Source organism: Mirounga angustirostris, unplaced genomic scaffold (assembly GCF_029215605.1).
Source record: "Mirounga angustirostris isolate CCGP_5_RB_7025 unplaced genomic scaffold, mMirAng1.0.hap1 SCAF_15, whole genome shotgun sequence".
NCBI lineage: Eukaryota > Metazoa > Chordata > Mammalia > Carnivora > Phocidae > Mirounga > Mirounga angustirostris.
Genome location: NW_026991723.1, coordinates 19,631,485 through 19,655,537, shown reverse-complemented (window position 1 = coordinate 19,655,537; position 24,053 = coordinate 19,631,485). Strand labels below are relative to the sequence as shown.

The window sequence follows — 24,053 nt, the reverse complement described above, 5'->3', positions numbered from 1 at the left end:
ACAAGAGGGTTTAGTGTTTTGAAAATAAATTTTCTTATACCAGCCCTTTCTCTCATATTATCTGTCTGGCTTCTCTAGGTACTTAAGCTTGTTATCTCTGGCCTAGCTCTATCCAGAGGTGAAAAAGTTGTCCTTATATTAAAAAATAATCTGGAATACTATTCAGTAATAAAAAGGAGTGAACTACTAACATGCACAATAAAATGAATGAACTTCAGAAATTTTGGGGGTGCCTGGGTGGTACAGTCAGTTAAGCAACTGACTCTTGGTTTCAGCTCAGGTTGTGATCTCAGGGTCGTGAGATCAAGCCCCACATCAGGCTCTGTGCTCAGTGTGGAGTCAGCTTGGAGTTTCTCTGTCCCTCTCCCTCTGCCCCTCCTCCTGCACTCTCTAGTTCTTTCTTCCTCAAATAAATAAATCTGTTTAAAAATTGAGCAAGAGAACTCAGACACAAAAGTATAATAATGTATATTTCCACTTACATGAAATTCTAGAAAAGGCAAGACTAATCTCTAGTAACAAAGAAGAACAGTGGTTTCCTGGGGTGGAGATTGGTTGCAAATGGCATGTTTTGGGATGATGGAAATGCTCTATATCTCAAGTATAGTGGTGCTTATATATGGAACTATACATTTGTTAAATTGTACATTTTAAATGAATGCATTTTATTGTATGCAAATTTTACCTAATATAGTTAATTTTTTAAAGTTACCTAAACTTTAGGTTTAGGGGAGGGGAGGCCTGGGTGGCTCAGTCGGTTAAGCATCTGCCTTTGGCTCAGGTCATGGTCCCAGGGTCCTGGGATCGAGTCCCGGATCAGGCTCCTTGCTCAGCGGGGAGCCTGCTCCTCCCTCTGCTTGTGCTAGTTCGCTCTCTCTCTCTCTGACACATCAATCAATCAATCTTAAAAATAAATAAATAAATAAAGTTACCTAATAGAGTTGCACCAGGAAAGAGATGGAATAAAGTAGGCCCTTGCTCGGAGTTCCTTTTTGCCTATCACTGGGGATCACAGTCAATAGCAGGACAGAATTCAGGGTTTTAAGATTCATGAGCATGGTGGCCAATTTTTAAATCTCCTAGACATAGAAATAATACTTGGCACCGGCCAGCAGAGCTAGATGAGTTGACAGAAGGGATTGCGGATGTGGGTAAAAGTTCTCAGGGGACTTTCCGTGGAGTTGCATTTGGAGAGAAGCTCAGGGCTTCCCCAGGGAGAGGACCTAGGAAGCTAGACAAAGCATTGGCAGGAATGCAGTGTCTTGTCCTCCTCTTCCTCCTCTTCCCCTTTCCCCTCTTCCTACCCCTTCTTCTTCTTCACCAGACTCACTCAGTAATCTCAACCTACAAAAGTACTTTTCATAGCTGGTTGGTGACATTCCATGTGGCGGGAGTGGAATCTGGGATTGGCAACTCTTGTCATTCTCCTCTAGGGACAAAGCAGGCTCACCTCAAAATACACAGGGTGTTGGCGTGGAGGCTGTTGGTTTCCAGTTGCCCCCCATCCCTGCCAGCACTTGGAGTTGTTGCCTTCTTCTTCTTCTTCTTCTTTTTAAACTATTTTGTTAGGTGTAGTGTTGTCTCATCATGGTTTTAATTTGCATTTCCCTAATGACTAATGATGTTGGGCATCTTTCATGTGGCTTCCTGGCTCTGCGTGTATCTCCTTTAGTGAAGTCTCTGTTCAAATCTTTGCTCATTAAAAAAAAAAATTCAGTTATTCATTTTCTTATTGTTGAATTTTGATAATTCTTAGTATATTCTGGATACAAATTTTTTCTCAGATAAGTGATTTGCAAATATTTTCTCCCAGTCTATAGCTTGTTCTTTCATGCTTTTAGCAGGGTCTTTCCCAGAGCAAAACTTACGCATTTTTATGAAGTCCAGTCCATCAATTTTATTTCTTTTATGGCTTGTACTTTAGGTGTCCCATCTAAGACCTATTTTCTTAATCCAAGGTCACAAACTTGAATCAATGCCTAAATGTTTATGATTCATTTTGAGTTAATTTTTATGTAAGATATCAGAAATAAATCAGGATGCATTCATTTGCATTTAGATGCTTCTTCCTATTATTTTTTTAATAAGAAATTTCAGATAAAGTCCTTTTCAATCATTACATCACTTGTTTTCCTTTCTTTGCTTCCCAGGCATAGACAACATTAAGGTTTTTGTGGGGATTCTTCTGATCCAGCTTTTACACATTTGGGTATATATCTATAAACTAAATATGATATTGTATTTATTTTTTTTACTTTTTAAAAAGATTGAGAGAGAGAGAGAGAGCATGAGCAGGGGGGAGGGACAGAGGGAGAGGGAGAGAGTCCCCAAGCAGAGCCCAAGCCAGGGCTTAATCCCAGGACCCCAAGATCATGACCTGAGCCAAAATCAAGAGTCAGTTGCTTAACCAACTGAGCCATCCAGGTGTCCCGGTACTGTATATATTTTAACATGTTTTTGAGATCTAGCTATCTTGATACATGTAGACATAGTTTATTCTTTTTTTTTTTTAAAGATTTTATTTATTTATTTATTTGACAGAGAGAGACACAACGAGAGAGGGAACACAAGCAGGGGGAGTGGGAGAGGGAGAAGCAGGCCTCCCGCTGAGCAGGGAGCCCGATGCGGGGCTCGATCCCAGGACCTTGGGATCATGACCTGAGCCAAAGGCAGACACTTAATGACTGAGCCACCCAGGCGCCCCGATATAGTTTATTCTTTTTAACTGCCTTGTAATATTGCCCCACATGAGGATGCCACCTTTTCCATATCCATCTCTATTAATGGACATTGCAGTGGAATCCAGCTTTTCACTAGTACAAACACTGCTACAGTAACCATCCTTGTACACATCCTTTGTACCCACGTAAGAGTTTCTCTAGGGTATATAACAGAAATTCAATTTCTAGGTGTTAGAATGCGCTTTGTTACTAAAATGGCTGAATTCGCTGAACTGATCGACAATTACACAGCACAGTATGATTTACAATCTCACAGCCTCAAGTCTCTGAAACTGTTGCCAATCGGACAGACATGAAATTGTTTCTTTAGGGGTGCCTGGGTGATTCAGTTGTTAAGCATCTGCCTTCGGCTCAGGTCGTGGTCCCAGGGTCCTGGGATCGAGCCCCGCATCAGGCTCCCTGCTCAGCGGGAAGCCTGCTTCTCCCTCTCCCACTCTCCCCGCTCGTGTTCCCTCTCTCACTGTGTCTCTCTCTGTCAAATAAATAAATAAAATCTTTAAAAAAAAAAAAAAAAAGAAATTGTTTCTTTAAAAAAATTTGCATTCACCTAATGATTACTTGTGAAGTCAGGCATCCTTTCATTTATTTTTGTGTTTTACTTTTTTTTACTGAAGCATGAATGATAGGCTAGTTTCAGGTGTATAGCATAGTGAATCAATAACTCTGTAGGTGTGCTCAGCACAAGCATAGTTACCATCTGTCAGCTTCCCTTACGAGGTTTATTGATCATTTCTGAATTGGCCTTTTCTCTATGTCTCCTCTTCACATGAGTTTTAAGTTTTGATAAAGATATGTATCAATATTTTCTGTATAGAGTATTGTGTATCTTGTTTAAGAAATTGTTTTCTACTCTGAGCTCATAAAGATATTTTTCTATACTTTCTCAATTTGGGGCCATATCTAGTTCTTCAGTTAAGTATTTTCCCCCACAAATAACTCTATTCAGATAAAACTTTCATACAATGAAATGTACAGCTCATAAGCATATGGTTTGATCGGTTTTGACAAATACACTCATGTGATCCATACCTCAATCAAAATATAGAACATGTTCATGACTATAAACTTCCCTTGTATCTCCTCCCAGGCACCTCATATCCTTTCCCTGATGCCACCACTGTTCTGATCTTTTTTTTCTACCACAGATTAGATTTGCCTGTTCTAGAAGTTCATGTGAGTGAAATCATCCAGTGTATACTCTTTTGTGTCTGGCCTAGCTTTTTTCATTCAGCACGATCATTTTGAGATTTATTCACGTTGCATGGATCAGGAGTCCCTCCACTGTTACCGCTGAGTATTTCCATTGCCTGGATGTACCACTGTTTGTCCTGCAGGTGGACATTTGGGCTGATTCCCTTTTGGGGCTATGATGAATGAATTTGATGTGAACATTCCCACACAAGGCTTTTTGTGGACTTAAGTCTTTCTCTTCCCTCAAACAGATATGTAGGAGTGACATTGCTAGGTAGCCACTTGAGTTTTAAGTTGACAGGTGATGGTCACTGGGCAGTTGGCATAGAGGGATTGATTGCAGTTGGTGAATAGAAGCCATAAAACTTTTCTTTTTTTGTTCTCTGATTTTCTCTGCCTGTTCCTCACCAGCCTCACTCCCCTCCAATCCCGTCAAGGTCAACATCTTTAAAAGCAATGTGATTCTAGGTTATGAGACATTTATTGGCATCTGAGAACCCCACTTCAGCTTGGAAAACACTATTTTATAAGGGCAATAGTTCTTAAAATTTTGCAGAGAGAGCAGAACCTATTTTTCAAATGAAATATTCTGAGAAGCCCCAGTATATAAAAATATACTTTTTAAAAAATATTTTATTTATTTATTTGAGAGAGAGCAAGAGTGAGAGAAATCACAGAGGGAGAGGGAGAAGCAGACTCCCTGCTGAGCAGAGAGCCCGATGCCAGGCTCGATCCCAGAACCCTGAGATCATGATGCCACCCAGGTGTCCCCAAAATACTTTTAAAAAATGAAGCTGCTTCAGTTTTGTGGATACACCTCTCTGCTTGTGCCTACTGTCCCCATCCTTGCTAACTAAGCAACTCGTTCATTTCTGTAGCATGTTTTGAAAAAAATTTGGTCTCAGGAAACTGATACTTAGACAGTGGCCAATCTTGTTGTTTTGTTTCAATTGTATGGATATGGTGTGGGTCTGTGGCTGTGATTTTTTTTTAAAGATTTATTTATTTATTTTAGAGTGAGAGAGTGTATGTGTGAGTGGGGGAAGGGGTACAGGGAATGAATCTCAAGCAGACTCCACTGAACTCAGAGCCCAATGTGGGGTTCAATCTCATGACCCTGAGATCATGACCTGAGCTGAAATCAAGAGTCAGATACTTAACCGACGGAGCCAACCCGGCAACCCGTGGCTGTGATATTTTATGTGTTCAGTTAATAAGTTCATAGTACACCTGAGAGACTTTATTTTTTTTTTTTTACCTGAGAGACTTTAAATTCGAATTCTCTAACTTAGGAGATTCTGAAAAGCTGCTTGATTCTAATGAAAGAATACTTCGCTATAGCTGTTTAAAGAAGAGAATTGGGCACCTAAATCGGATCCCTCTGGCTTTTTTAGTGATGTAAAGGGATTGGATTGATAATGAGGAGTGTGTGTGTTTGTGAGAGAGAGAGAGAGAGACTGAGCTACCTTAATACTGTAATATCACATTTTAAAAATAAAATATGCTATTATCTAAATGTTGCTGTAAAATCTAATCATGTAAGGGTGTTTTTGCTTTTTTTTTTTTTTTTTTTTGGTAGCAGTAGATTGGAAAGAGACTAGGGGAGCTTCCTTTGTCTAGTGTATAATGTGGCTTAAAGGGAGTTTGTGTCTCATTTTAGAAAATTCTGCAGCTCCGTGAAAGCATCATTCACATGTAGACAAATGGCCTCAGCTGTCCATGTCCTTGATCCCAGGTAAATAAGAGGACTGATGGTGTGGATTAGAAAGCTGTTCTCCTCTCCCATTCTGCTGGTATTCCATTGTGGTGGTGGGGAGGTAGCAATCATGTCAACTCTGGCTGGTCTATAGTGCAGCTGGGTTAATCCAGGAAAGATGGACTTGGAGGGGAATATTGGCCTCATGTGCAAAACCCCGGGGAACACTCAAAATTCTGTGTCTTCCCTCACCACTTCCCTGTCCTCCCTAAAGGGGAAATGTCAAGTATAGGCTGTGGACAAAATGGACACCAAGGATAAATTTAAGCTACTGTACTAAGGAGCAGAGTTCTGACGGGAGGAGGAAAGGGACTATGAATAAAATAGAAGTGAGACAGAAACATGCTTGGACCTCTTTGGGAGTGTTTCATGTTCTTTCTCTCTTTCTCTGAACTCATAAACTGGTCCCTTACCTCCTTCTTCTGCTTGAAAGGAGGTGCCCCCATCCTTTGAAGGCAATGCAGGCATCAGAGTTGGGCCTACAATCAACTAAGGACTTGTACAGCAGGAAAAAGTCCTGTGGCTCATGCAAAGCCCAGGCTGGCTTAAGAGTCCATAAGGACAGAGACATCTTGCATAGGGAACTGTGGTCACAACCACTGGTGTTCCAGATACTGCCTCTGCTTCCACTTGGTTCCAGTTCAACTCAGCTTTTGACCCTTGAGTTGCCTCTCTTCTTTGTCTTGTTTCTTGTTCTTACCCTTGGTACTTGCTCACTTACCTCAATTTCCCTGACTTGCCCCTCTATATTCTTGAATGACCTGAGTTTGAACTCATACTTCTTGTTCAATCCTTTCCTTGTAAATTCAGGAAGCTTCTTTAACCTATCCCAGAACCCCAAATGCTGGCATGAATGAACCTGGATGGATGCCTCCCTTCACCGGCTGGCTCTTCTTGATGTGGATACCAACATCAAGGGACTGAAAATTCCAGTGAATATTTGAAATACATTTTGAAAAACAAGCACTGTTCTTGTCCTTAGAGGATTATAATAACACAGAGACAAAATACACTGAGTATGACATTAGCAAAATTATGTGAAGCATTATTATTCATGTTAAGTCTAATTCGGTTCACTAATCCTAGGGTTATCTAAATTTATTTATTGCCTTGGAATAAAATATCTAAATTACTTACATATTTGAATAAATTTGCATGGTGGTAGCATTTGTTAGAAAAAAATTGATCTGTAATTCAAACACATTGAAAAAGTTAGCTGTACAACAGAAAGGATTATTTGAGAATATTTTTCAGGAAGAGATAATTTTCAGGTTTGGATTTAAATCAGGAAGAATGTGAGTCAGCATTCAATTATTAATTCAATGAGGAGATAGAAATAACATCATTTATGATTATTATTAAGGGATCAGAAAATTTATCAGACTCATCTAGCCCTTAGATAAATCCCACAGCCCTTAGAATAGAACTCAGTAATATTATATGACAGAGTTTGTCAAAGTGAGGCTTGAAAATAGATTCTCCTCCTTCTCCCAAAAACATCAGAGCTACTGATATGGTCTGTAATGATTACTGAGGTGCAATAAGGTGAGAAAAAAATAAATTTGCCCATTATTTTTAAGATGCTGCCAACCAAGTTATAGACACACCTCCCCACATGCACCCAGAGTTAACTAAATTAATGTGTATTCTGAATTTTTGATAAAACATCTTCTAATGTTTTTATGTGAGGGCCCAGCCGAACAATGAAAACTAACTCAAAATATAATATTTATGATGCAAGATATTTGCTCCCAGCGCTCTACCAGAAGATTGGAGAGTTGAATCATAGCCTCATGTTCAGCTCCTTGTTTTTCAGGTCAGAAGAACTCCAGTAACTCATCAGCCAGGTTCCAAATGGCTCATACCAGATAATCTCTGAAAATCTTTTCACCATTCAGTTCTTGCTCAAAAAGACTTCTAAATAATGGTTCAAGTTCAACTTGAGGAGGGACAAAATGACCATCTGGACTGGTTTTCAGTTCAGATCCCCATTTGATTTCATTCTCTCCTTTAGAATTCTGCAGGGCCTTTGTTAGCTCACCAAATAAACTTTAAGCTGTAGAGCAAACACTGGGTTTCAAGTGTCATAAAAGATAAATCAAGTGCTTGAAACCAGAGCAATCAATAATTTTTTTTTCAAACTCACAATAGGAAAAAAAAAAAAAAAGAGCGTGCTTGTTTCTCTTTCCCATGCATTTTTTTTTTCACCAATCAGCTTTTTGGTCTGTTTCACTATTCATAGAAATTTGCTTATCAACTTTGATTCTAGTTAGAACAATCCGTTTAATCTTTGTAGATCTGCAGTGTCAACCGCCCCTATTTTTCTGACAGCTCAAACAGAACATAAAAGATACTAGCATGTGTTATCTAATTTCCTGATCTTTCTCGTTCTGACATCCTGTAATAATTGCAAAATCATAGTTAAATACCAGTCTGGTGATACTATTTATTGCTTTTCAGTTTATTGACTTGATAGTACAAAAAGCATCCTCTCCCCACCCCCTAAATGCATTTATGTACAAAGTAGTCACAAGATGGTAGAATTTTAGAGTAAGGCAAGGGCTTTCAAAGAGCACTGAGTCCAGTATCTTCATTTCACGAATGTGGAAAATGAAGAACAGAGAGTGCAGATGCCTCGTGCAAAGTCCTCCAGCGTTCTTCAAAATACCCTTTATTGGAATTACAAGAGTTATTAGTATCTTCTAATAAGTCTCAGCGTTCCTTCCCCCTGCCCCCCACCTCAAACATTTAATCCATCATCAGGCCTTATCCATTTTACCTATTGAGACCTCCCAAATTTATCTCTTCTCTCCATTTCCAACAGTACTACCAGATTTTAGGTCCTCATTGCTTTGGGGATACAGTCCAAACTGCTTAGCTTGGTAAGAGCCCTTTTACAGGCTTACCCTTCAATCTTTTTGCCTTTCTGTCTTCACTGGCTTCTTTCATTCTCTGACCCAACAAATGATAAACTACTTGCAGTTCTATGAATAGACTACATTCTTACTCATTTCTAGTTCCTTGCACTTAATTCCTTAACATACATTGCTTCTTCCTCCCTCCCACTCATGTCCATTTACCTGATTAGGGTCTATTCATCCATTAGATCTTTGTTACGTTATCCCTGCCCCTCAGCCCATTTTGAGTCAAGGCCCTTTTATGTATTCTTACCATACCCGTATTTGTCAGAGTAGTCTTTTGCCTTCTTAGTATTCAGAACGCTGTATTATAATGGTCAGGTAGCTTATTAGGGTCCATGTTTAGACTGTAAGTTCCTTGAGGACAAAGATTGGTATATTCTGAGTTGTTACGTCTTCAGAATCTAACCTAGTACCCATCAAAAAAAAACAAGAGTAGGTACTCAGTAAAGAATAATAACAGCAGCAATAATAACAGCTATTTTTTATTGTTATTGGTTTTTTGTGTTAGACACTGCACTAAATTTGTTCCTTGCATGATCAGTACTTCTTCTGTGATTGTTAATTTTATATGTCAGTTTGGCTAAGCCTCAGAGCATCCAGATATTTGGTTAAACATGTCTGATGTTGCTGTGAAAGTATTTTTTAGATAAGATTAACACTCAAATCTTTAGACTTTGAGTTAAGCAGATTACTCTCCATAGCGTTGGTGAGGCTCATCCAATCAGTTGAAGACCTTAAGAAAAAGACTGATAGATTCCTCAGAAAGACAGAATTCTGTCAGCAGACTGCTGTTGGACTCAAGTTGCAGAATCAACTTTCCCTTAGGTCTTGTCGGCTGGCCTTCCTGGCAGATTTTGGACTTGCCAGCCTCTATCTACAATCATGTAAGCCAATTCCTTAAAATCTCTCTTCCACACACACACACACACACACACACACACACACACTCTCTCACACATCCTACTGGTTGGTCCTGTTTCTCTGGAGAATACTAATATACCTTCCAATAGCCTTATGATTAAGGTAATATTATTTTCATTTAGAAATGAGGAAACAGGACCACAAAGAAGTCAATCAGTTAACTGTCCAAGGTCATTTATCTATTAAGTAGAGAAACCAAGTCCTGAGTCAAAGTCTACTTGACCATGAAACAGCAAAAAAATTGACCATAAAATTCATGATCTTAAGTACACTAGTTGAGGAATAAATGAATAATTAAATGAATGAATCAACAGATAACTGAAACTGGCTCATTCTTTATGTAGACATCACGAGTAGTTAAATGTAATATTTCTTTTTTTTTTTTTAAGATTTTATTTATTTATTTCAGAGAGAGAGAATGAGAGAGAGCACATGAGAGGGGGGAGGGGCAGAGGGAGAAGCAGACTCCCTGCCGAGCAGGGAGCCCGATGCGGGACTCGATCCTGGGACTCCAGGATCATGACCTGAGCCGAAGGCAGTCGCTTAACCAACTGAGCCACCCAGGCGCCCAAATGTAATATTTCTATCTAAAATAGACCTTCAGCATCATCTAATCACCTGATCTCTTATTTCACTGATAAGAAAACTGTTGATAAAATTCACTGTTGTTATCCTGTTGGTGAATGAGTTGGGAATTATGAAATCCAGGTCTCTGGAAGGTTAATACTGGAATCTTTCCACTATGCCAACATAGTCTCTTCCACAACATTTGGTCATTAACTACAACTTTCTATGGAAAATAGATGATGTAAACAATGCCCCTGGGGCAGAATCCTGGGGCCAACATGCTGCCCAGCTCCTGGGAGCACCTTTCTTTCTCCTGTCCCCAAAAGCTATATGAGCCAGAGCACTAATACATGTGAATTTCAAGTCTGGTTGATGCATCTCTCAAACTGTAGTATAGTTTAATCATCTGGGGCAAGACAATGGGATAAATAAAAGGAAGCAATTTGATGATACGAAGTTGAAAGTTTCATTGAACTCTTCAGCCAGAGCTGGGAGCTTCCCTCTTCCATCTTCCCATAGCCCTGAGAACAGAACTGTGTAATTTAAGCCATCACAAAGGCTTTTAATCCTTTCTTAACCATTAGGTTAATGATATTTAATGGTGTCTGTGGCATTTTAATATCTCTTCAGTAAATATTTGTTAAATAAATGATGTGTGCCTATTCAGGAATGATGACTGAGCTTATAAGATTGATAGAGATTTCAAGATGGAAGATAAGCTCACCTCAACTTCCTGGATTCGTCTTTTCCTTCACAGCTAACCAACATGAGTGCCTTGAAGCTGCCTTAATATATATTTTTAGAGGGGGGTGAGGGGCAGAGGGAGAAGGAAAAAGAGAATATTTTTTTTTAAGATTTTATTTATTTATTTATTTGAGGGGGAGGAGAGAGAGGGAGAGAGCAGGGGGAGGGGTGGAGGTAGAGGGAAAGGCAGAAAATCTCAAGCTGATTCCACACCCAGTGCAGAGCCCAGTGGGGACTCAATCTCACAACCCTGAGATCATGAACTGAACCAAAATCAAGAGTCGGATGCTTAACCTACTGAGCCACCCAGGTGCCCCCCAACTGCCTGAATATTAATGAGAACTCATGAAGATATGCCAGGACAGTCATACTCCCCACCTTCAGGGAGAATACTGTGTGATACTCTCTTCCCTGCTCATTCATTTCCGTGTTAGCTTTTATGATGGAATGAGACTTCTGGGCTTTATGTTTAAGAAATCATGTAACTATAGCAGGAACAACAAGATGCAATTAAGAAAAGAGGAAAACTGATAGCAGCTTATTCTCTCTGGTGCTCAAAACAGAAACCACCTCAGAGAAAAATGTATCTTCCCTTTAGTGTCTCCTGGGGTTGGAAGAGAGGGGCCAGGCTGGCAGGGATGGAAGATACCAAATAAAAAGGGGGCCCAGTTCCTCTGCATGATAAGTAAGGTAACAGTGATTTTTTTAACCTGGCTTCTCTGGTACTTTGGGGGAAATAATTGGGACAAAGGTCTATAAAGGAATGACAGGTTCTGCCACCTGCCAACACAGTGGTTGACATACTGTGAAGAGTATCTGCCTGAAATAGATTCTGTAGAGCAGAGAAGGGAAAAGATTTTAAGACAAGTGATGTCTGCTCTCAATTTTTGTTTGTTTCTTTTCCTGAGGTATAACTCACCACCTTTATCCCTAACCTTTAGTAAAATCTGAAGCACAGGAGAGCGTTATGATAAGGGTGCCTCAGGGCATGAAGGAGAGAGAGTGAGAAGTCCTGGGAAACTTAGAGCTGTTCAGAAGTCAGCAGAAGACATGGAGGGGAGGCCAGAGCAGCAGTTCAGAAGGAAATGTGACCACGTGGCCCTGGGAAACACTCCCCAGAATCAGAGAAGGGAGGAGATACTGCCATCACTCAGCGGAAGGCTTCAGGAGTAACCAAGAGTTACCTGGGATGCCGGGAGAAACGGAGGACGTTCTGTTTGGATAAGAACACAAACATCAGTGAAGATGACGATCACACTTCGAGGCAGAACTCTTAGTAATTCTATACCTGTCTCATTCCAGAGCAGTGCTAAATCAATAAATAAACCAACAAGCGAATGAATGAATGCCTCTGGCTGAGAGGAGAAGAAGGGAGAGAAGACAAGGATTCCAGCTGGGTGAGCCAGAGATTCTTTTCTACCCATGACCCTCACTCTACTTCGTAACCAGAAAACTCTTCTAATCTTTTTGAGAGGTGGGGGGAGGGGCAGAGGGAGAAAGAGAGAGAGAATCCCAAGCAGGCTCCATGCCCAGTGCAGAGCCCGACGTGGGGCTCGATCTCATGACCCTGAGATCATGACCTGAGCTGAAATCAAGAGTCAGATGCTTAACTGCCTGAGCCACCCAGGCGCCCCTTTCTCTTCTTTAATAAAGGAATAATCCTAACTACACTGTAAGATGGTTGAAAGAAGTAGAGCTAAAATACCTTTCACAGTGTTTAGCACAAATTAGGCACTCAGTGAATGCTACCTATTGTATTAAATATTACCCTTTCTAAAATAATAATAGCAACTTGACCTCCTGAGCACAAAGAAGATTGAGGAAGTAAGAAAAAATTTTTCTTTGCTTCTTTCTGGGGCCTCTTTTTGCCCTTTTGGACAATTAACTAAAATAAGAAAAAATAAGGAAACTGCTTTTGAGTATCAGGTGAGGGTGTGTTTCGATTTCAGTTTGAGTCACTGGTAAATGCCCCTGTCCTGAGTTAGGGCCATTAGCCTCATCTTCTCTAGGCCAGATCGTCTTGGTTCACATCTGCGTTAGGCTTTTGCGTTTCTGCTCTACTTCTCTACTTGTTGGGGTTGTGATGCTGGCCAACCTTTCCAATTTAGCTGGAACAGCCGTTAAAACTCATCCATTAAAATGCACTTCCCCACAGAGCTAAAGGGTAATTTTCTGCATAAACCTCTTAGGGTTGTTAAAACAATCAAATTAAAGAAAGTGTGAAGAAGCTTTTTGCAGGCTTCTTTGCTGGAAGGGGAGAGAAATAGATTGGAACATGGCATTTAGGATCAAAATTCCTCTTTACACAGAGCCTTCTGACTGCTTCCTTTGCCCTCTATGCCTTGGTTTTCTTGTTTATAAGACAATAATTGTAACTACCATTTATTAGATGGCTTCCATCCCATTGATTAAATTTTGACCATGGCACATGATCTCTGTATATCATTAGACTCCCACAATCATTCTAAGAAGCATAATTCTGTTTTCTTTGAGTTTACAAGTGAAGAAACTGAGAGTCAGAGAGGTTAAGTAAGTAAGCTGAAATCACACAGCTATTGATAGTTAAGATTCCAAACTAATTCAGTTGGACTCCAAAAACCATGCTAAACAAATATGTTGTGAAGACTAAGTGAAATAATCTATGTGAAAAGCCATTCCAAACTGTGAAGTTGGATGGTATTCTAAGCAATTATTATTCTCGTTTAAAAAGTGACTTATCCCCAAGTGAAACAGGGAGTTCAGAATTAGCTCTCCATGGGCAGAAGAAAGCCAATCCAAAATAAAGGGGCCTATGTTTTAAGTTAGCTTAGGTAAAGTAACATAAGGAAGGGAGGACTCCAATTTGCTCCAAACTGATCAATTTTGTTGGAGACAGAAAATCGCTATTATCCCATTTCATGAAAATACTGTATTAGACACTGTAGGAAGTGAGACTCATCAGGAGAGAGGACAATCAAATATGAAGAAACACATTGGGACATTCCAAGTAAAGCAAGGTTTTCAGGAGCATTGCTATGGCACACATAGTGAAGCTGATTTGAAGCTAGTGGATTTATCATCAAAGGTGTCTTATGGAGAATTCTGGAAGGTTTTGAATAAAGAGGGTTTAGTGTGACAAATGGTGAGCAAAGCATCAGACACACTAAATGGTTTGTGTCTCAACACCAGGAAGATGAAGGAAGGGAAGAAGAAAACTAGTATTTATAAGCAACTATGATGTGCTACGTATTATAATGGGTTATTATATGTGTATATATATATTTGGGTTATCTTATATATTCTTTATGACAACCCATGAGGTGAATGTATGTTCATTAGTTCATCTGGTTCTCCTAACAATTATTTGTTAAGTGTCTATTCTGTGCCAGGCATACTGTGAGGCATCAAAATACATGATGGATAAGAAAACAGTCAAATGCAAGAAATAGCAAATCTAAACACAAAGATCTTTTTAATGTCTCAATTTTGACAATTAGGAAACTGAAGCTCAGGAAGTTTCATAGTTTGTCCATGTTCATCCAATAAGTTATTGACTGAACTAGTATTAGAACTAAGGTTCACATCTTAACTTTTTCTCTAGTCATGCACTTGATGTGAGAAAGAATTTATACCCTAGTAAAAAGGTGTGATGAATTCCACATGCTTAATGTGGCCAGGTGGGAAGATTTGGTAACACTTGGTGATAGTGAAAGCAGGGTCCCTCATGTCATCCTCAGTAACAGTGCTCTGAAAGGTTTCATAATGAAGAAGATATTTTTAAAATTCTGCTTATTTATTTGCTATATATTTTTACTAATCTCGAGTGTTGCCTGGAAACATTGCCTGAATATCATGGGTCAAGTGCGTTAATAGCACCAAGAGATCTGTTGTTTAAAACTTTTCTTTTTCTTTTTCTGAGAGAGGATGTAGAACTATGTGGCTTTAAATTGACTCAACTTGGAGAGGTATCCTGAGAGGAATAAAAAACTTGCAGCCATGGTTCTGGTAAGTAGGCTCCTTTGAATGTGAGTGACAAGCTCAATTCAGTGTACATTGAGGAATAAATGGTTATTTGCACACATAACTGGGAGATCAGAGGTAAATCAAGAGACTCAAGTAGATGTTCTGAGAAATATTTTTCTGCACTACACACTCTTCTTTTCTCTCCATGGCTTTGATCTCTCTAATTTTACATTTTGGGATTTCCCTCCCATGGGGAAAAAGGGCGGTGAATGTTCCCAGGCTTACATCCTCACAGCTCTACATCCACATAGCAAATCTTATGGAAGAACTCTGATTGGCCCTGCTAGTATCACGTGCTTACCCCTGGGCCAATCACTATCAACCAGGTAATGCCGGGCCATGACTGGTCAGGCCTGGATGCCATGCCCACTACTGTAAGGGCTGGGGATTGACAGCATCACTAACATAGCTCAGAGTGGGGGAACAGCCTTTGTCCCAGAGAAAGGAATGCTGGGAAGGAAAAGGAACCAAACTGAAGGAAAACATCCAAGAGAGGATCTCTCTTTCAAAAATGGTACGGCTTTTGAAAGTCTAATTTACTAAAAGCAAAAGATATCAATAACTTCAGATTTATTGATATACATTTTCCATTGTGCATTTTTATGAATTGTAGCAGGGACACAATGCTGTACAATTCAGAGGGCATCATGCATGTTACCTACAATAAGTTATAATTAAATAAAATGTGAATAGTGCCCCCTGAAGTTGTGCATTGTGGTAGTCCTGAACTAGAATAAAGTCATTAGAAATTGGTCCAGTTGAGGAAATAATAAACAATAAGTAAGTAAATAAATAAATGTTATTCAGCTGATTGCTTATACATATTGATCAAATGTGCTAAGTATTTGCAGCTTCAGCCATGTTATTGGTTGTTGACAGCAGTGTCTACCTTATGAGAGCTCTGGAAGGACAGATTCTCACATAACTTGTCATGCTTCAGTCCTCATATCAGTAGAGTTTGCTTCTATTAAAAAAAAACACTAGCAACATCCAGCCTTCTTCTACTTGATGAAGTGCATTTCCAGGTAGAAAGTATGCAGAAGAGAATCCCTTCTCCTCTGCCTAGAATGCATCATTGTCTTCCAGAATATAAATACTGTGCCCACATCTATGTACCCCAAGGGATTGACTCCTGAAATGGCTACTTGATGGTATTAAGAGAGCAATCAGGGCCCTTAGTTTTCACTATTTCCAACACAGATCTTGTAAATAATATCAAGCTCAGAGCCAGCGTAGAGGCTGTTCATTTTCCTGAACTTTTCTCTCAATCAATGATGTTAAAAATGGTTAAAAGAAAAATAAGCTTCATTGCACATCAATATGCCATCACATTAAATCAAATGATTATATACAGGACATGAAGGATCCGGGCCTTTTATGCATTTAATAATTTGCTAACAGGGGTGCCTGGGTGACTCAGTTGGTTAAGTGACAGACTCTTGATTTTGGCTGAGGTCATGATCTCAGCATCCTGAGATCTTGCCCCGCCTCAGGCTCTGTGCTGGGGGTGGAGCCTGCTTAAGATTCTCGCTCTCGACGATGGACTCTGAAAAACAAACTGAGGGTTCTAGAGGGGAGGGGGATGGGAGGATGGGTTAGCCTGGTGATGGGTATTAAAGAGGGTACGTTCTGCATGGAGCACTGGGTGTTATACGCAAATAATGAATCATGGAACACTACATCAAAAACTAATGATGTAATATATGGTGATTAACATAACATAATAATTAAAAAAATGGAAAAAAAAAAAAGATTCTCTCTCTCCGTCTGCCTCCCCAGGTGCCCCCCTCTGCTTGCACTCTCTCCTTAAAAAGATAAAAAAATAAATAAAATAATAATAATAATTTGCTAACATGAGAATATGACTTACTTGTGTGGAAAAGAAATCATAGCATTGACTTTTCATATATATGTTACTACTGAATATGTGTTTTGATAGTATCTCACAAAAGGAAAATATGACTTTTACAGTAAACATTATAATATGAATGACAATTTGTTCATGACAACCAGTAGTGGAATTGAAAAGCGCTTTGGGGCAATTGAATTTCTCCCTGAATTTGTTGACTGAATAGCCATCATTATTCTTCCTCAACAGGTGGCTCTCAGTGACAGTCCGTGGATTACTGGTGATGGCATTTCTGCAACATTAGTTGGCGTCGGGCTCCATTACTTGAAAGCCTTTAAAAGTGTTCTTCTTTTTGGCTTGAAAACTTTTTGCCTTAGCTCCTAATCTTTCTTGTTCAGTTACCATTGTAGAAACATTCCAGGCCCCTCTTTCTCTGCATCAGATTTTATCTGTTAACAACGTGTCAGAGCATGCACTTATTTAGAATGTCATCTTTCCCTTGCAAGTTTTCTGTAAATATTTTAGTGTCAGGGTTGGTCCACAGTTACTCCTGTCCAAATCTGAATGATTAGTTGGATAGTATACGCCCTGAAAACCTAACCCTGAATGTTGAGTCTTTTTTAAAAAATAATTGTCTAGTTGATTCACAGTCCACTCACACACACTCAAAAATGGGCGCATAAACTGCATGCAGTTCTTTTTCTAAAGGCTTGGAGAGAGTATCAGGTTAGAGTCTGCTCCCTGGAGCTGCCTTACTTTGTGAAGTAGATGCACGTAAAGTTGACAATCAAGACTGTTAGAGCCCAAAGTGGCCAATGGAGAATGGAAGGCCCAGAACTGTCACTGATGTGTCAAGGTCACACTCTGGTTCCAGGCAGAACTAAAATTCAATGTGGTGCCTCCTATCAACTAGGTTAGTGCTCTTCTTTTTCTGCCCCCTTTGTTTCCTATATGAATTTGACCTTGAAAATAAGGTATGTGTAAAGGTTGATTTAAATCAACCCTCATCTGTAAAATAGACAGGGGTGAGTCAAAGGTTACTATGGCTCAGCTCCTAAATTTATCATTTAATGGTCCATATTTCAGCAAATACTTATCCCTTGATTTATCTTCCTTTTTAAAAACAAATTTTTATTTTAGAATAGTTTTAGATTTACAGAATTATTACAATGCACAGAGAGTTCGCATATACCCCACACCAAATTTCTCTTATTAGTAATATCATACAGGAGTATAATATATTTGTCACAATTAATAAACAAATATTTAAACATTATTAATTTTCTCTTTAGCATTATAGTTTGGATTTACATTAAGAGAGGTACTCCCATAATATTTTTAAGGAATACATAAATTTCTCTGGAGTATTAAATGAAAATTATAAGCAAGTCATTATTTTTTAAAGTTATTCATATATTTTTAAAGATTTTTTATTTTTTTATTATGTTAATCACCATACATTACATCATTAGTTTTTGAAGTAGTGTTCCGTGATTCATTGTTTGCATATAACACCCAGTGCTCCATGCAGAACGTGCCCTCCTTAATACCCATCACCAGGCTAACCCATCCTCCCCCCCCTCCCCTCTAGAACCCTCAGTTTGTTTCTCAGAGTCCATAGTCTCTCATGATTCGTCTCCCAGATTTTATTTATTCATTCAAGAGAGAGAGAAAAGGGGGGGGTGGAGGAGCAGAGGGAGAGGGACAAACAGACTCCATGCTGAGCATGGAGCCCCATGCGGAGCTTGATCCCAGGGCCCCGAGACCATGACCTGAGCTGAAACCAAGAGTCAGATGCTCAACCGAGCCACCCAGACTCCCCTTATTCATCATATTTTTTATCTCGTATCCTCTTTTCCAGTGGACAACACTCTCATCTATTTAACAAGTACTTAAATTGTGTTTATTGTGTGCCAGACATTGTTCTAGGTTCTTTATAATTAATCCTCATGAGCCTTATAACATCCCTGCATACTAATATTGTCTTTCAGAGAGGTTAAGTAACTTGCTCAAGGTCACACGGCACAGTATAGCTCCAGAGTCGTGTTCTTATTCATGCACTACTGTGCCTCAGTCCTAGAGGGCAGAGCCCCTGCCTTGTTCATTTCTGTAACCCCTCCCCTCATCTGAAAGCGATATAGTGAGTGTATTGGCTTCCACTACGTAACAGAGTATCACAGACTAGGTAGCTTAAACAGCTGAAATGTGTTTTCTCTGTGTTCTGGAGGCTGGACATCCCAGATGGAGTTGCCAGCAGGGTTGGCTTCTGAGACCTTTCCTCCTGGCTTGCAGATGGCCTTGTCTCCGTACAAATACCCTCCTGGTGTCTCTTTCTCTTCTTAGAAGGACACCAGTCCTATTGGATTACCGCCCTGCCCTCATGACCTCATTGAACCTTAATTACCTCCTCAAATGCCCATCTCCAAATGCCAGCACACTGGAGGTTAGGGCTTCAACACGGGGATTTACAGGGGGGCCAATTCAGTCCATAGCACTGGATAATCATCACAAATGTCTACTAGGTTAAATTTACATTTAAAAATTATGCAATCAGTATCCTCTCAAACACATAGGGGTCTTTTTGCTCTTGTTCTGTTTGGTTTCTATCACCCCGGATGCTATGTTTACAGTGATGTTACAGCTTGGTCCCAGGTCTTTCTGTTCTGTAGCACCATCTTGGTAGTTTATTTTCTTTTCTTTCCAAGTTATTTCCAGGCAATAAGATATTCTGCATTGAAGACATTGTTACAACTGAGCACATTTGTTATTTTTTCTCATAAGCTTTTATAAACACATCATGGTGAGATCAAAGCAGTTAATTTATCATTGCAAAAAAAAAACATTATGCTATCATTTTAAGCAACTTGCTTTTGTATTTTAGATCCCAGCTGGTGATTTATTTACTTACTCTCTTTTCTTTGTGTGGCGTATTTAAAATTCAAAAGTAATTAATTGCAGGCAATTCAAGCAGTACAAAAATATGTAATGTGTGTCATCTTTCTTCATCACCACTGCTCCACCCCTAGCAAGTTCTCTCTCCTGAATTAACCACTATTTCCAATTAGGTGTGTATTCTTCCAGATTAGTTCTATGCATGGATAGATAGATAAATGACAGATAGAAAGATGCATAGATAGGGGCGGCTGGGTGGCTCAGTCGGTTAAGCGTCTGACTTCTGCTCATGTCATGATCTCAGAGTCCTGGGATCAAGCCCCGCATGGAGTCCTGCATTGGGCTGCCCGCTCAGCGGGGAGTCTGCTTATCCCTCTGCCCCTCCCCCTACTCGTGTTCTCTCTCTCAAATAAATAAAATCTTTAAAAAAAAAAAAAAGGAAGATGGATAGACAGATCCATCCATCCATTCATACACACAGCTTTCTTTCTCATCTTTATTTTTTATGGTCTTATATACTAATTGTTCTACAACTTCCTTTTATTCATCAACAATCATCAAAATGATGATCGCTTATGATCACAGAAGGATCTTGGGAGGACACAGTGCAGGTTATCTGAAACAGCCCTAAGCAAATGCCTGTGGACTCTACTCACCTATACATTTCTTTTTCAAACTCTGAGAACATGTCAACAGGACCTGCAAGGGAGAAAAAACTCTTAGAAATTAAGGTTCCTGTAAACTTAGAATAAAATCAAATACTTGCTTTATCCTGTTCCCCAACACCTTTTCCAAATTTTCCACGTATTTAATTATTTGTGGTTTACGTATATGTGTATTTAGGCTTTGCTTATTCACAAGTGATTTTTGATTTATACAAATATTACACAGCTTGTTCTTGTCTATCACTGAGAGCAGGATAATTTCAGATTCCAGAACACCTCCACCTTCTGCATTGTATATTGCTATGGGAGGAGCTGCAATACCAAGCAATAAGAACCAAAAAGCTTTTGATTATCACAGTGATGTCTCCCCTAATTTTATTGCTACAGAGCTGTCAAAGAAACTACTTAGAAAATAGAAAATGAACTTAGCATAGATAGAAAGCTTAAAGCCATCAACAGATCCTAACATCTTTTCTCTGCTTAACAGCAAAACAATGACTCATTAGTGGGAATATCCAACTGGTTCCCTCCGTCTTTCCACTACCTGCCCATTCACCAAAGAGTCCCCCTGTCTTTATTTTATTTTATTTTTTAAATTTTATTTATTTATTTTAGAGAGAGTGAGAGCAAGCAGGGGGAGGGGCAAAGGGAGAAGGAGAGAGAGAATCTCAAGTAGACTCCCTGCTGAGTGGGGAGCCCGATGTAGGGCTCGATCTCATGATCCTGGGATCATGACCTGAGCCAAAACCAAGAGTCTGATGCTTGCCTGACTGAGCCACCCAGGTACCCCAAATCCCCTCTGTCTTGTGGAATTACGGATGTACAACAAGCTCACAGAAGAGGAACTAATGAATAGAAATGAGTGGCAGCCACTGAAAACAGAAGATTACAGTCAGCATTGGGGTAGTTGTTTATGGATCACCAATTTACAAATTACTAAATTATGTGCATCTCCTCCAAGGTGATGATATCAAAGGACCAACACATTTTTGAAGATTCCTCTCGCTCTGCAAGAGAGCTCCTGATCATTGCCCACTTCCGTGTTGTTTCTTCTTTACTTCTACTGCTGCTCCTTCTTTTTGTGTATGTGATGTTCACAGAATTCAACATTCTGCTGAAGCCCACCCCATCTCATGGAGGCATCCTCCTTTTCTAATCTCATAGCCTGAGTTATCTATACCAAGCACTTGCCAACTATTTAGGCATGTCTTGGATATATCTTGTTGTCTTGTAATGCGATTTCGTTTTCCCCAATTTTTACTTTTACAAGTTTTTTAACTCCCTAACTATGACATAAACATTCTTAAGGCTTTGTACTGTGTGTATTTTAGAAACTTCTGACAGTTCCCAACAGGCTTCTTCCAGGACCAGCTCAAAAAAGGACCTTTTCTATGAAGATTTGCCCAAGCAATACAGTGAGACTTACCATTTACCATTTCTTCGGTGTGAACTTGGGAGAGTCCCTCTGAAGTGAGAAATGAGAAAAAGCATAGTGTTTTCCTTATATGCTTAAAGAAGAAGTGCACATTCAAGATTGGCCAAGTAGGATGATTCTTGGACACAACTTAAGGCTAATACCTAGCAAAAGCATGTTGCAAATGACAAATTCTGGCTTAATGGGTCACCAATGGAGGTAACACACAGACCAGCAGAGTTAGAATTGGAGGATAAAGATAGAATTAATGTATTCCACTGGCACACACACACACAGGGGGTGTCCACTAAAAGGAGAACCTGCTGTTTATCTCAGGGCATGTTTCCATGAACAGCATGACATTTACAGCTAGAACCATAGTTTGATTCAGGCATGTCTCAGCTAATGCAGTATAATTTTCTCCAGTTTTGATCCCTCTTCCTATTTCTTTCTGGTACATAAAATATAAAATCTCAGAAATACACATATGCTTGTACACATACACAAGCACACACATACCCCTTGTGTCATTTAATCAAATCGAGATGGAGTTGCCCTGATATTAACACCTTTCTCTTCTTAAAACATGTTTATTCAACTATTAGCTTCGTATTTTGGTAAGTAATTTTCCTCCATTGTTTGACAGTTTACCTTATTTGGGTATATAATTTCAATATTTTTCTTTCATCATCGCAAACAAGATCAATTTTACAGCTTAAAATTTTTTTTAATCACAATTTTTAATTGAAATATATTTGACGTAAAACGTATAGATTTAAGGGGGACAACATATTGGTACATTTATACATTGTAATGTGATTGTCACTGTAGTAATAGCCCCTCTGTCACATCACATAATTATCATTTCTTTTTTTGTGTGTTGGGAATAATTAAGCTCTGGACTCTTCACAAGTCTGATGATTATGATACTTTGTAACTTTATAGCTCTTTAGGATGTAGCTTGTATGTAGAGTAATTCTGTGTATATGTAAGTACTCTAAAACACACATCCTACGTAATCTCTCCTTCAAATCAAGTTTATTAAACCTTGTTTAAAAAAAATCTCAAAAAAGCAATTATCTCTTCTATGCTACTATACACTGTTTATATCTTTGTTGAATTATAGTTTATAGGATTCAGTAAATCCTCATATTCAAGAATTTTAACTTTTATGACTCTAAAGATTTGCAAGTAACCCTGAAGACCTGTGACCTGTAAATATTTGTCATTTTTATCAGACACACATACAATTTTGATTTTTGAGAGCTATGAAGCTGGCATCCAGGATCAAGTCATTTTGCTAGTAAGTGAGATTGGCCAGTGCTCAGCGCTTAGGTTTCACCGTGACTTCATGGTTCTCCACCTACAAAGATTGCCCTGTGTGATGAGTCCTGGGATAGTAATACTTAAAAATCTAGGGCATCTTAGATTCCAAGGCTCTCCTCTGCTTTCTCTTGTCACTGGAGGGTAGGTTCCTTTAGTGAGAATGTATCAGGTTTTAGTATTATTGTAAGTTCTCTTTTTTTTTTTAAGATTTATTTATTTATTTAAGAGAGAGAGAGAGCAGGGGGAGGGGCAAAGGGAGAGAGAGACAAGCAGACTCCCTGCTGAGCAGGGAGCCCGATGTAGGGCTTGAACCCAGGACCCTGAGATCATGACCTGAGCTGAAATCCAGAGTCAGATGCTCAACTGACTGAGCCACCCAGGCACCCTGTATTATTGTTAAGTTCTGATGCTTAGCACACTGTCTGCATATACTGTTGGGAAGCTAAATTCTGCCCCCTAAATACACACACACAGTGGTCTTCATGTGCACATTCATGCCCATACACACACTCCCACATCATCTTTCTATAATAGAATTATGATTTTTAAAATAATCTGCTTCTTTGGATTCTCTGTGCCACTGCTTCATTCCATCAGGATGGATCATTGAAAATTGATTTGATCATTACCAAGTTTGATTTTTTTTTTTTTTTGCATTGATCAGCATGTGGTATGGAGTAGTGAGTCTCCAATGTGGCTATATATTAGAACCACCTGGGAAGTTTTGTAAGCCTCCTGCTGCTTAGGCTGCACCCCAGATCAAATAGTCAGCATCTTTGGGAACAGGACCCAGATATCAGTATTTTAAATACTTCCCTCATGATTCCAATGTGCTGCCCAAGTTGACCAGCACTGCAGTATAGATTCTCTCATCATAAGTGAAAAAGAAACACAAAGACCCTAGATAAAAAAAGGCAACATCTGGAGTGGTGGAAAGAATGCTGAAGTCAGAGCTGGAAAACTTGGATCTCAGTTTTAACTCTAGTCCTTAGAAGCTGTGTGACATCTGTGTGTGACAATAGGCAGTGTTCCAGCTGCCTATTGCAGTGTAACAAACCACCCCA

General features: G+C 39.4%; 1 long non-coding RNA gene across 1 annotated transcript in view; it reads left to right on the top strand.

The window, feature by feature from the left end:
* Nucleotides 1–23,072, top strand: part of LOC123849585 (uncharacterized) — a 126,758-nt gene extending 103,686 nt beyond the window's left edge. The window contains exons 10-13 of the long non-coding RNA XR_010407831.1: nt 5,593–5,667; nt 12,144–12,238; nt 14,744–14,825; nt 16,942–23,072. This is a non-coding gene — a long non-coding RNA (uncharacterized LOC123849585). The remainder of the gene's footprint in view (nt 1–5,592; nt 5,668–12,143; nt 12,239–14,743; nt 14,826–16,941) is intronic.
* Nucleotides 23,073–24,053: the final 981 nt, after the last annotated feature.